General features: G+C 40.5%; 1 pseudogene; it reads left to right on the top strand.

The window, feature by feature from the left end:
* Positions 1 to 403: 403 nt before the first annotated feature.
* On the top strand, positions 404 to 884 carry LOC131827854 (ragulator complex protein LAMTOR1-like; annotated as a pseudogene).
* Positions 885 to 12,236: the final 11,352 nt, after the last annotated feature.

Raw genomic sequence — 12,236 nt, 5'->3', positions numbered from 1 at the left:
GGCCTTCCCCAAACTCTCTCTTTCTCTCAAGTAAATAAATAATTTTTTTTTAATTTCATGAGAGACATTATTCTTTTTTTAATTTTTCAAAGATTTTATTTATTTATTTGACAGACAAAGATCACAAGTAGGCAGAGAGGCAGGCAGAGAGAGGAGGAAGCAGGCTCTCTGCTCCGCAGAGAGGGGCTCGATCCCAGGACCTTGGGACCATGACCCGAGCTGAAGGCAGAGGCTTTAACCCACTGAGCCACCCAGGTGCCCCAATAAATAATTTTTAAAAAATTGTGTATTTGAGGTAGGTGACTGCTTGCTGGATTGTAGCCACAGGTCATGTGACTAGAAGGGCTCTTCACAGATGTTGTCCCTCCCCGGCAAGTCCTCAGTGCCCTCCCTGACCCCAGCCATGGGATGCTGATACAGCAGCCAGAACGAGGATTCAAACAAGGACTTAGAGGAACGGAAGCTGCTGCTGGACCCTGGCAGCCCCCCACCAAAGCTCTCAATGAAGCTGAGAGTAACTACCATAGCCTGCCTCCCACTCCCACAGATGAGCAAGCCCTACTCTCCTCCAGCCTTGCTAAGACAGCCAGCAACATCAATGGCATGTCTGCTGTGGACTTTCAGGGCACGGAACAGCATGAGCACACGGAGCCAGCGAAGCAGTACAGCACACACTTGGCTGTGCTGAGCAGCAGTCTGACTCACTGGAAGAAGCTGCTGCCCCACCATCTCTCACCAGCCAGTCCCACCAAATGCCGGCCAGCAAACTCTTCCCCCCTCTGACTTACAGCAGGTCTACAGGAGGGCTGCTGATGCCACAGTACACTTTCTCAGATCAGACAGGATGAAAAGAGGAGCTGGTTGTACAGTTTGGGATCCTGTGAAGAGGGGATCCTTGGACTACGCTTCTTCTTCTGTCTTCACCCCAACTCCACCCTGCCTCCATGGGCCTCCAGCTTCAGCATGGCTCACACAGAGCCCTAACCTACCTAGAGTCACAGAGAAGAGGGTGGAGGAAGAGAAGAGTAGCTGGAAGCCTGGGCCAGTGAGCATGGAGCAGGGGAGGACAGAACCATTTGAGACTGGCCGTCCAAGCCCTGGCCAGGGATGGGGTGGGGGTCAAAAGGTTAGGGTATAGCAGGTCTTCAGTGTCCCTGGGAAGGTGGAGGGTGACCCCTAGGGGACCTCGGGGAACCCTCTTCCCATCCTTTCTCGTGGCCTCACTTCTGTCCCGGTCTCCCCTACTTGGTGCTGACATGCACCTCACTAGCGTTTGTGAACAGAGTCTGGACAAGCTTGATTGTGTTTTTGTTTACTATTTTAAAGATATTATTTATTTATTTGATGGGGAGAGAACACAAGCCGGGGGGAATGGGGAATGGCAGGCAGAAAGAAGGAGAAGCAGACTCCCAGCTGAGCAGAGAGCCCAACATAGGCCTCCTTCCCAAGACTCTGGGACCATTACCTGAGTGGAAGGCAGATGCTTGACCAACCGAGCTAAACAGGCATGCCTGGAGGAGCTTTATTCTGAATGAGCTGAGTTTGTATTTCTAGCACCCTGGGATTTTACATTTTTGTAAAAGATTGGGGGCTTTATTGCCCTCAATAAAGGAAATGTACTCATCTGAAAATAAAAATAAAATAGAAAATAAAAAATTATATATTTGACAAAGGACTTATATCCATAATGTATCGAAAGTGCTGTGAAAACCCAGCAATAAGGAAGAAAAGAACCCACTTTAAAAATGGACCAAAGTCAGAACAGACTCTTCATCAAAGAAACTATTCAAAAGGGAAAATAAACACATCAAAAATGATCACTATCATTAGCAATTATGGAAAAGCAAATGAGAACCACAAGGAGATTCCACTCTATACTTACTAAAATGGGAAAGAAAAATAAAATGTGACAATACCACGTGATGGCAAAGATGCAGAGCAGGAGAAACTCTTATTCTTTGCTTGTCAGTTTACAAAATGTTATCGTCATTCTGCAAAACAGTTAGGCAGTTTCATAAGATGTTAAACATGCTGCCGTAGCTTATAGCAATCTCATTCTTAGGTAATTACTCTAGAGAAATAAAAATTAATCCTCACACTAAATATCATGTATGAATATTTATAGGGTCTTATCCATAATCACTAGAAATAGAGACAACCAAAAAAACACTTCAGTGGGTGAATGGATAAAAGTGGTATGTCAATGCAACAGAATACTATTTAGCAATGAAAAAGAACGACCCATTGATACATGCAACAACATGAATGATGTTAAATCTATACAGAAGATGAAAAAATCCAGTCTTGAAAGTTTGCTTCCTGTAGGATTCCATTTATATAACATTCTGGAGAGGTTAAAGCTGTAGAAACTGAAAATAGATCAATAGTTACCAGGATTAGGGGTGCAGGAGGGTTTCACCACAAGAGTAAAGCACAGTGAAGTTTTATGGGGTGATGGAACTCTTCCAACCTGTTTGTGGTAGTCATTATACAAATCTATATGTGTATTGAAAATCATAGAACTCTATACCCAACTACTGATTTTTAATGTAAATGAAAATATATCTAATTATCAAATAGCCTGCATAATAAAGTAGTATTCATAACAATTAAAAACAAACAAACAAACAAACAAACCCAGATACTTGGCCGCCTAGGTGGCTGAGTCAGTTAGGTGTCTACCTTTGGCTCAGATCATGATCTTGGGGTCCCGGGATCGAGCCCCATGTTGGGCTCCTTGCTCAGTGGGGAGCCTGCTACTCCCTCTTCCTTTGCCACTTCTCTTGCTTGTGCTCTCTTGCTCTCTGTCAAATAAATAAATAAAATCTTTTAAAAAATAAAATAAACCCAGATACTTTCTGTGTGTTACTAAAAATTCTGACCCCAGGTCTAGCTCCACAATCTAATAACTCCAAGTTATAAATGTGCAATAAAGAGAATTCACTTATTTTTAAAGTCCTAAAATTAAAAAAATGTCAGCTAACTAAACAAATGAACAAACAAACACAAAAATACTGAAACAGACCTATAAATAGAGAAAATGAACTGATGGTTGCCAGAGGGGAGGAGGGCGGAGGGATGGGCAAAATGAGTGAAGGGGAGTGGAAGGTACAGGTTTCCAGTTATGGAATGAATAAGTCATGGTATACAGCACAGGGAATATAGTCAATGTGACTATCATAGTTCTGGATGGTGACAGATGGTTAGCTACACTTGTGGGGAGCATAGCATGACACCGACCTGTCGAAACACTACGTCGTACACCTGAGACCAATGTAACATTGTATGTCCGCTATTTGTCAATTTTTTAAAAAAGAGAAAAATATCTCAGCTAAAAATCAGAGAGTAAAGTACATACATAGAGGTGTTTTTGGTGTTGATTAATATATTTGGAAGTAATATCTAAAAACAAATAAACAAACAAAAACCACTGTTTCTCCTTGATCTGACAAGAGACTTTTACAGATGTACTTTTGACACTAATAGAAACAGTAGCATTTTATTTGTATTTGTTTTTTTTTCCTGCTTTAAGTACCTATGGATTGTAATGTTAGTGGTAGGTCTGTAAAACTGCTGATATATATTTTCTTAGCAAGCACACCTTTACAAAGTACGTCATTTTCCCCCACATGTGATCTCAGGCTGTGCCTCTTTTTGATTTACAGTACTGAGCCCTGTGACAGGCTGAATTAAAGCAACTCTACTCACAATCTGTTCAGATTGGAAATATGTCAAGAAGAGAGCTTTGGTGGGTTACTGACAATTTGCCAAATTTTCTCAAAACTGACAAGTAATGGCTGGCTGCTTGAAAGGTTCTTCCAGAGTTGTGCATCCTATAATAGGGTTATACCCCCTCCCCACACACACTCATACTCTGATTTGGGTAATAAGACTCATTTACACAGTTCAACTCTCTAAGTATGCTCTACGTAAATTGTTGGCTACCAATCTATGATTTACGGACTCCTGGTGAGAAGGAGGATGTCACGAAATTACTCTAAGGTTCTAAAAGTGTTTAGGTAGACCAAACAGTGTCTGATAATTTATTTTCAAACATTATTTGACCAATGAAGTAATACACAGTTATAATTTACAAAAGTCTTAAATATTAATGAATTCATGGGCCCAGCATGTTTCTGCTGCGCTACTCTGCTAAATATTAATGAATTCATAATAATTCCTTATTATTACATATTTTCTCTATCATTGATTACTAAAATTATAATTGTGTTATTGTAGGGGTGAAGAAAATTCTTTCAATTACAAGGAGTTTGTCACACTCCCATAAATTCAGAATGACCAATGTAGACGTCGTTAATCACGCCAGGCAATGATCATATTTCAATTTGTTGCTCTTTTGTTACACTATGAGTTGAGAGACTGTAACTTCTTTGAATAAAGCCAATTGCTAGTGTTGGTATACTTACTATCTTTTAAAACATCTATACTGAGATTTTCCAAGATTCTACTTTCAAAGCACCACTTGACAAAAACAGGAAGAACTCAGTAAAATTAGCTGGAAGATATGAGAAAGCAGAGTTCATGTAACAATAGTGTTCATATAATCAGTTACTTTACTGTAGGAAATAGGCCATGTGGCCCTTATAGGGAACATGAAAGCCGTACCAAAGAGCTGTCCCCACTGAAGCTTCTTCATTCTTGCTTCATTCCTTCAATTATTTTTCCTTCTCACCAATTACTGAATTGTAAATATAAGTTCCCTATCAGAAAAGGCATTTCAAGTGTGTTTTCAAGATATACTGGAAATAGTGTGACCAATTTAGAACGTATTAGATTACTGTATCAAAAATATTCCCTCAGTAATATGGACATTTCAGCTTTGCCTGAGTAATGATGATTCTATTGGAATCCAATTAATCACATTAGCATATTACCTCTTTAAGCAGACCCCTATCTAGTCAGTCTTTTGCGGACAATTCACAGCTCTTCTGACTTACAGGATGTAGTGCTTGCTCACTGGGGTGTTGTAAGTAACACCATCACTCTAGCTCATTGTATGAGATGACAGAACATGATCATTGCAGGAGTCCACAAAGAAGCTAATATGGCATCAGTTAAAAGAAGGGCCATCTGTACCCCAATGTTCATAGCAGCAATGGCCACAGTCACCAATCTGTGGAAAGAACCAAGATGCCCTTCAGTGGACGAATGGATAAAGAAGATATGGTCCATACATGATATGGCCTCCATCAGAAAGGATGGATACGTAACTTTTGTATCAACATCGGCAGGACTGGAGGAGATTATGCTGAGTGAAATAAGTCAAGCAGAGAGAGTCAGCTATCATATGGTTTCACTTACTTGTGGAGCACAAGGAATAACACAGAGGACATTGGGAGATGGAGAGGAGAAGTGAGTTGGGGGAAATCGGAGGGGGAGACAAACCATAAGAGACCATGGACTCTGAGAAACAAACTGAGGGTTTTGGAGGGTTGGGGGGTGGGGGATTGGGTGAGCCTGGTGGTGGGTATTAAGGAGGGCATGTACTACATGAAGCACTGGGTGCAGTGCATGAACAATGAATTTTGGAACAGTGAAAAAAATAAATTAAAACAAATTTAAAAAAATAAAATATTTTGCTGGGGAAAAAAAAAGAAGTTAATAGGGAAGAATAATCTGAATGAGAAAATAAATGTGCTTATATTTTCTTAGTTTCAGGCTCATTAAAAAAGAATAAGAGTTATTTTCTCAGAGACTTAGCTTTATATCTTAGCAGTCCACGCTTTGCTAACTTGGAGTTGCTTTAGGCCTGAAGATACACTGAACATTTTCAGAGGTCAAATGAAAAAGAGAACAGACTGATCCTCATGTCAGGGCAGTAAGGAGGGTTGTTTGTGTAGGCTGTTCAAACTCTATAAGCAAGAAAGATAACCCTGAAATCACCAGTCTATGTTTCTAGTTATGAACAGGGGCTCTAGGTTTTTATATGAAATACCCACATTTGTAATTGTGGGGAACTGATAGTAACAAGGAGACTAGCACATTATTGACCAATGAAGCACATCAGTGAACTATATCTGCCCTGATGACTATGTTGACCCAAGACCTATGGGAAAATTAAGCTAGGTTCTCTGAGGAAGGAAGCTGATGGGGAGGCCATGGACTGAGAGCTAAAGGAAAGAAAAGAAGTTTCCTTGGAAAAGATAAGAACAGGGTACTTGGAGACTCCCCAGGTGGAAGAATAGTAGGCCCCTAAAACTCAGGGATCCAGAAGTAAAATTTGTGTGGGAATAGTGGTAGGGACACATATAAAGATGTTACTCTTACATGCATTTGCTTTGGGTACATTGGTGGCCTTCTGTATCAATTCTGGATAGTGAACATCAAATAGAGCATGACTGATGGCAATTGAGTATGGAAGAAACAAAGATGATCAAAGAGTCCACAGTGGACTGGAAAACAAGTTCCTTCTTCATTTTCCTGGGACCTATATGATGCAGTGGGGGCGGGGGGGATTTCCAAAAATGACTAACAATGGAGTTCTCACAAACCCCAGCAAGTGTAGGGATTCAACCAGATTGAACAAAATCAGAATATTTTAAAATAAGTGGGACATATCTTTCAGATGCAGTGTTATTACAGTACAGAGAAAAGTTAAGCGGGTCCATACTGTGAGAAGAATAAGCTTAAGCTAAGAGGAGAAGGAGAACGTTATCATAATTCTAAACATCAAAATCCTGAGGACTTCTTTCCAGTGCCCCCCAGACTAGAAATCTCTGGGTTGCATGTCCCTGGTCTTGGATCACAGACATCCAGTCAGTCATTTTCTCTTTGCAATGTTTTACCAGGTGTAGAGTTACTAAGCACAGGGTTTGGAGCTAGCCTGGATTTGAATCCAGCCTGGTTGCATATCTATGCCCCCAATATGGGAGCAGCCAATTACAGAAGAAAACTGTTAATCAAGATAGTCATATTGATATGAATACACTAATCGTTGGAGATCTTAACACGCCTCTCTCAGAAATAGACAGATCATCGAAGCAGAAAATCAATAAAGAAACAAGAGCATTGAATGACACATTGGACCAGATGGACCTCATAGATATATACAGAACATTCCACCCTAAAACAACAGAATACTCATTCTTCTCAAGTGCACATGGAACCTTTTCAAGAATAGACCACATACTGGGTCACAAATCAGGACTCAACCGATACCCAAAGACTGAGATTATTCAATGGAAACAGTCAAGAAAACAAAGAGGCAACCCATGGAATGGGAGAAGATATTTGCAAATGATAGTACAGACAAAAGGTTGATATCCAGGATCTATAATGAACTCCTCAAACTCAACACACACAAAACAGACAATCATATCAAAAAATGGGCAGAAGGGCAGGGAGTCAAGATGGCGGAGAAGTAGCAAGCTGAGACTGCTTCAGCTAGCCGGAGATCAGCTAGATAGCTTATCTAAAGATTGCAAACACCTGAAAATCCATCGGCAGATCGAAGAGAAGAAGAACAGCAATTCTGGAAACAGAAAAACAACCACTTCTGAAAGGTAGGACCGGCGGAGAAGTGAATCCAAAGCGACGGGAAGATAGACCCCGGGGGGAGGGGCCGGCTCCCGGCAAGCGGCGGAGCAACCGCACACAAAATCAGGACTTTTAAAAGTCTGTTCCGCTGAGGGACATCGCTCCAGAGGCTAAACCGGGGCGAAGCCCACGCGGGGTCAGCGTGGCCTCAGGTCCCGCAGGGTCACAGAAGGATCGGGGGTGTCTGAGTGTCGCAGAGCTTGCGGGTATTGGAACGGGAAAGCCGGCTACAGAGACAGAGCCGACAGTAAGCTCGCAGCAACGTGTTACCTTGAACCGGTCGCAGGCTCGGTGAGCTCGGAGCGCGGCCGGAGGTCAGGCAGACGGGAGTAACTGGGCGCTGTTCTCTGAGGGCGCCCTGAGGAGTGGGGCCCTGGGCTCTCGGCTCCTCCGGGCCGGAGACCAGGAGGCCGCCATTTGTATTCCCGTCCTCCGGAACTCTACGGAAAGCGCTCAGGGAACAAAAGCTCCTGAAAGCAAACCCGAGCGGATTACTCACCCCGGCCCCGGGTAAGGGCGGTGTAATTCCGCCTGGGGCAAAGACACTTGAGAATCACTACAACAGGCCCCTCCCCCAGAAGATCGACAAGAAATCCAGCCGAGACCAAGTTCACCTACCAAGGAGTGCAGTTTCAATACCAAGGAGAGCAGCAGAATTCCAGAGGAGGAGAAAGCAAAGCACGGAACTCATGGCTTTTTTCCTGTGATTGGTTTTAGTCTTGCAGTTAATTTAATTTTTTCTTTTTCATTTTTTTTTTTTTCTTTTCTTTTTTCTCGCCTTCGGGTAAAATTTTTTTTTTTTAACTGTTACCTTTTTCTTTTTTAACGATTTTTTACTAGTTTATCTAATATATATATATATATTTTTACATTTTTCTTAGGTGTTTTCTTTTTTAAAAAAAATTCTTTTCTTTTCTTTTCTTTTTTTTTTTTTTTCTTTTTTCTTTCTTCCTTTTTGAACCTCTTTTTATCCCCTTTCTCCCCACTCACGATTTTGGATCTCTTCTAATTTGGCTAAAGCATATTTTCCTGGGGTTGTTGCCACCCTTTTAGTATTTTACTTGCCCCTTCATTTACTCTTATCTGGACAAAATGACAAGACGTAAAAATTCACCACAAAAAAAAGAACAAGAGGCAGTACCGAAGGCTAGGGACCTAATCAATACAGACATCGGTAATATGTCAGATCTAGAGTTCAGAATGACAATTCTCAAGGTTCTAGCCGGGCTCGAAAAAGGCATGGAAGATATTAGAGAAACCCTCTCGAGAGATATAAAAGCCCTTTCTGGAGAAATAAAAGAACTAAAATCTAACCAAGTTGAAATCAAAAAAGCTATTAATGAGGTGCAATCAAAAATGGAGGCTCTCACTGCTAGGATAAATGAGGCAGAAGAAAGAATTAGTGATATAGAAGACCAAATGACAGAGAATAAAGAAGCTGATCAAAAGAGGGACAAACAGCTACTGGACCACGAGGGGAGAATTCGAGAAATAAGTGACACCATAAGACGAAACAACATTAGAATAATTGGGATTCCAGAAGAAGAAGAAAGTGAGAGGGGAGCAGAAGGTATACTGGAGAGAATTATTGGGGAGAATTTCCCCAATATGGCAAAGGGAACGAGCATCAAAATTCAGGAGGTTCAGAGAATGCCCCTCAAAATCAATAAGAATAGGCCCACACCCCGTCACCTAATAGTAAAATTTACAAGTCTCAATGACAAAGAGAAAATCCTGAAAGCAGCCCGGGAAAAGAAGTCTGTAACATACAATGGTAAAAATATTAGATTGGCAGCTGACTTATCCACAGAGACCTGGCAGGCCAGAAAGAGCTGGCATGATATTTTCAGAGCACTAAACGAGAAAAACATGCAGCCAAGAATACTATATCCAGCTAGGCTATCATTGAAAATAGAAGGAGAGATTAAAAGCTTCCAGGACAAACAACAACTGAAAGAATTTGCAAATACCAAACCAGCTCTACAGGAAATATTGAAAGGGGTCCTCTAAGCAAAGAGAGAGCCTACAAGTGGTAGATCAGAAAGGAACAGAGACCATATACAATAACAGTCACCTTACAGGCAATACAATGGCACTAAATTCATATCTCTCAATACTTACCCTGAATGTGAATGGGCTAAATGCCCCTGTCAAAAGACACAGGGTATCAGAATGGATAAAAAAACAAAACCCATCTATATGTTGCCTCCAAGAAACACATTTTAAGCCCGAAGACACCTCCAGATTTAAAGTGAGGGGGTGGAAAAGAATTTACCATGCTAATGGACATCAGAAGAAAGCAGGAGTGGCAATCCTTATATCAGATCAATTAGATTTTAAGCCAAAGACTGTAATAAGAGATGAGGAAGGACACTATATCATACTCAAAGGGTCTGTCCAACAAGAAGATTTAACAATTTTAAATATCTATGCCCCCAACGTGGGAGCAGCCAACTATATAAACCAATTAATAACAAAATCAAAGAAACACATCAACAACAATACAATAATAGTAGGGGACTTTAACACTCCCCTCACTGAAATGGACAGGTCATCCAAGCAAAAGATCAGCAAGGAAATAAAGGCCTTAAATGACACACTGGACCAGATGGACATCACAGATATATTCAGAATATTTCATCCCAAAGCAACAGAATACACATTCTTCTCTAGTGCACATGGAACATTCTCCAGAATAGATCACATCCTCGGTCCTAAATCAGGACTCAACCGGTATCAAAAGATTGGGATCATTCCCTGCATATTTTCAGACCACAATGCTCTAAAGCTAGAACTCAACCACAAAAGGAAGTTTGGAAAGAACCCAAATACATGGAGACTAAACAGTATCCTTCTAAAGAATGAATGGGTCAACCGGGAAATTAAAGAAGAATTGAAAAAAATCATGGAAACAAATGATAATGAAAATACAACGGTTCAAAATCTGTGGGACACAACAAAGGCAGTCCTGAGAGGAAAATATATAGCGGTACAAGCCTTTCTCAAGAAACAAGAAAGGTCTCAGGTACACAACCTAACCCTACACCTAAAGGAGCTGGAGAAAGAACAAGAAAGAAACCCTAAGCCCAGCAGGAGAAGAGAAATCATAAAGATCAGAGCAGAAATCAATGAAATAGAAACCAAAAAAACAATAGAACAAATCAACGAAACTAGGAGCTGGTTCTTTGAAAGAATTAATAAAATTGATAAACCCCTGGCCCGACTTATCAAAAAGAAAAGAGAAAGGACCCAAATAAATAAAATCATGAATGAAAGAGGAGAGATCACAACTAACACCAAGGAAATACAAACTATTATAAGAACATACTATGAGCAACTCTACAGCAATAAATTTGACAATCTGGAAGAAATGGATGCATTCCTAGAAACATATAAACTACCACAACTGAACCATGAAGAAATAGAAAGCCTGAACAGACCCATAACCAGTAAGGAGATTGAAACAGTCATTAAAAATCTCCAAACAAACAAAAGCCCAGGGCCAGACGGCTTCCCGGGGGAATTCTACCAAACATTTAAAGAAGAACTAATTCCTATTCTCCTGAAACTGTTCCAAAAAATAGAAATGGAAGGAAAACTTCCAAACTCATTTTATGAGGCCAGCATCACCTTGATCCCAAAACCAGACAAGGATCTCACCAAAAAAGAGAGCTATAGACCGATATCCTTGATGAACACAGATGCGAAAATACTCAACAAAATACTAGCCAATAGGATTCAACAGTACATTAAAAAGATTATTCACCACGACCAAGTGGGATTTATTCCAGGGCTGCAAGGTTGGTTCAACATCCGCAAATCAGTCAATGTGATACAACACATCAATAAAAGAAAGAACAAGAACCATATGATACTCTCAATAGATGCTGAAAAAGCATTTGACAAAGTACAACATCCCTTCCTGATCAAAACTCTTCAAAGTGTAGGGATAGAGGGCACATACCTCAATATCATCAAAGCCATCTATGAAAAACCCACCGCAAATATCATTCTCAATGGAGAAAAACTGAAAGCTTTTCCGCTAAGGTCAGGAACACGGCAGGGATGTCCATTATCACCACTGCTATTCAACATCGTACTAGAGGTCCTAGCCTCAGCAATCAGACAACAAAAGGAAATTAAAGGCATCCAAATCGGCAAAGAAGAAGTCAAATTATCACTCTTCGCAGATGATATGATACTATATGTGGAAAACCCAAAAGACTCCACTCCAAAACTGCTAGAACTTATACAGGAATTCAGTAAAGTGTCAGGATATAAAATCAATGCACAGAAATCAGTTGCATTTCTCTACACCAACAGCAAGACAGAAGAAAGAGATATCAAGGAGTCAATCCCATTTACAATTGCATCCAAAACCATAAGATACCTAGGAATAAACCTAACCAAAGAGACACAGAATCTATACTCAGAAAACTATAAAGTACTCATGAAAGAAATTGAGGAAGACACAAAGAAATGGAAAAATGTTCCATGCTCCTGGATTGGAAGAATAAATATTGTGAAAATGTCTATGCTACCTAAAGCAATCTACACATTTAATGCAATTCCTATCAAAGTACCATCCATCTTTTTCAAAGAAATGGAACAAATAATGCTAAAATTTATATGCAACCAGAAAAGACCTCGAATAGCCAAAGGGATATTGAAAAAGAAAG

This window comes from Mustela lutreola, chromosome 3, assembly GCF_030435805.1.
Source record: "Mustela lutreola isolate mMusLut2 chromosome 3, mMusLut2.pri, whole genome shotgun sequence".
NCBI lineage: Eukaryota > Metazoa > Chordata > Mammalia > Carnivora > Mustelidae > Mustela > Mustela lutreola.
This window is presented reverse-complemented; position numbering and strand designations above follow the sequence as displayed.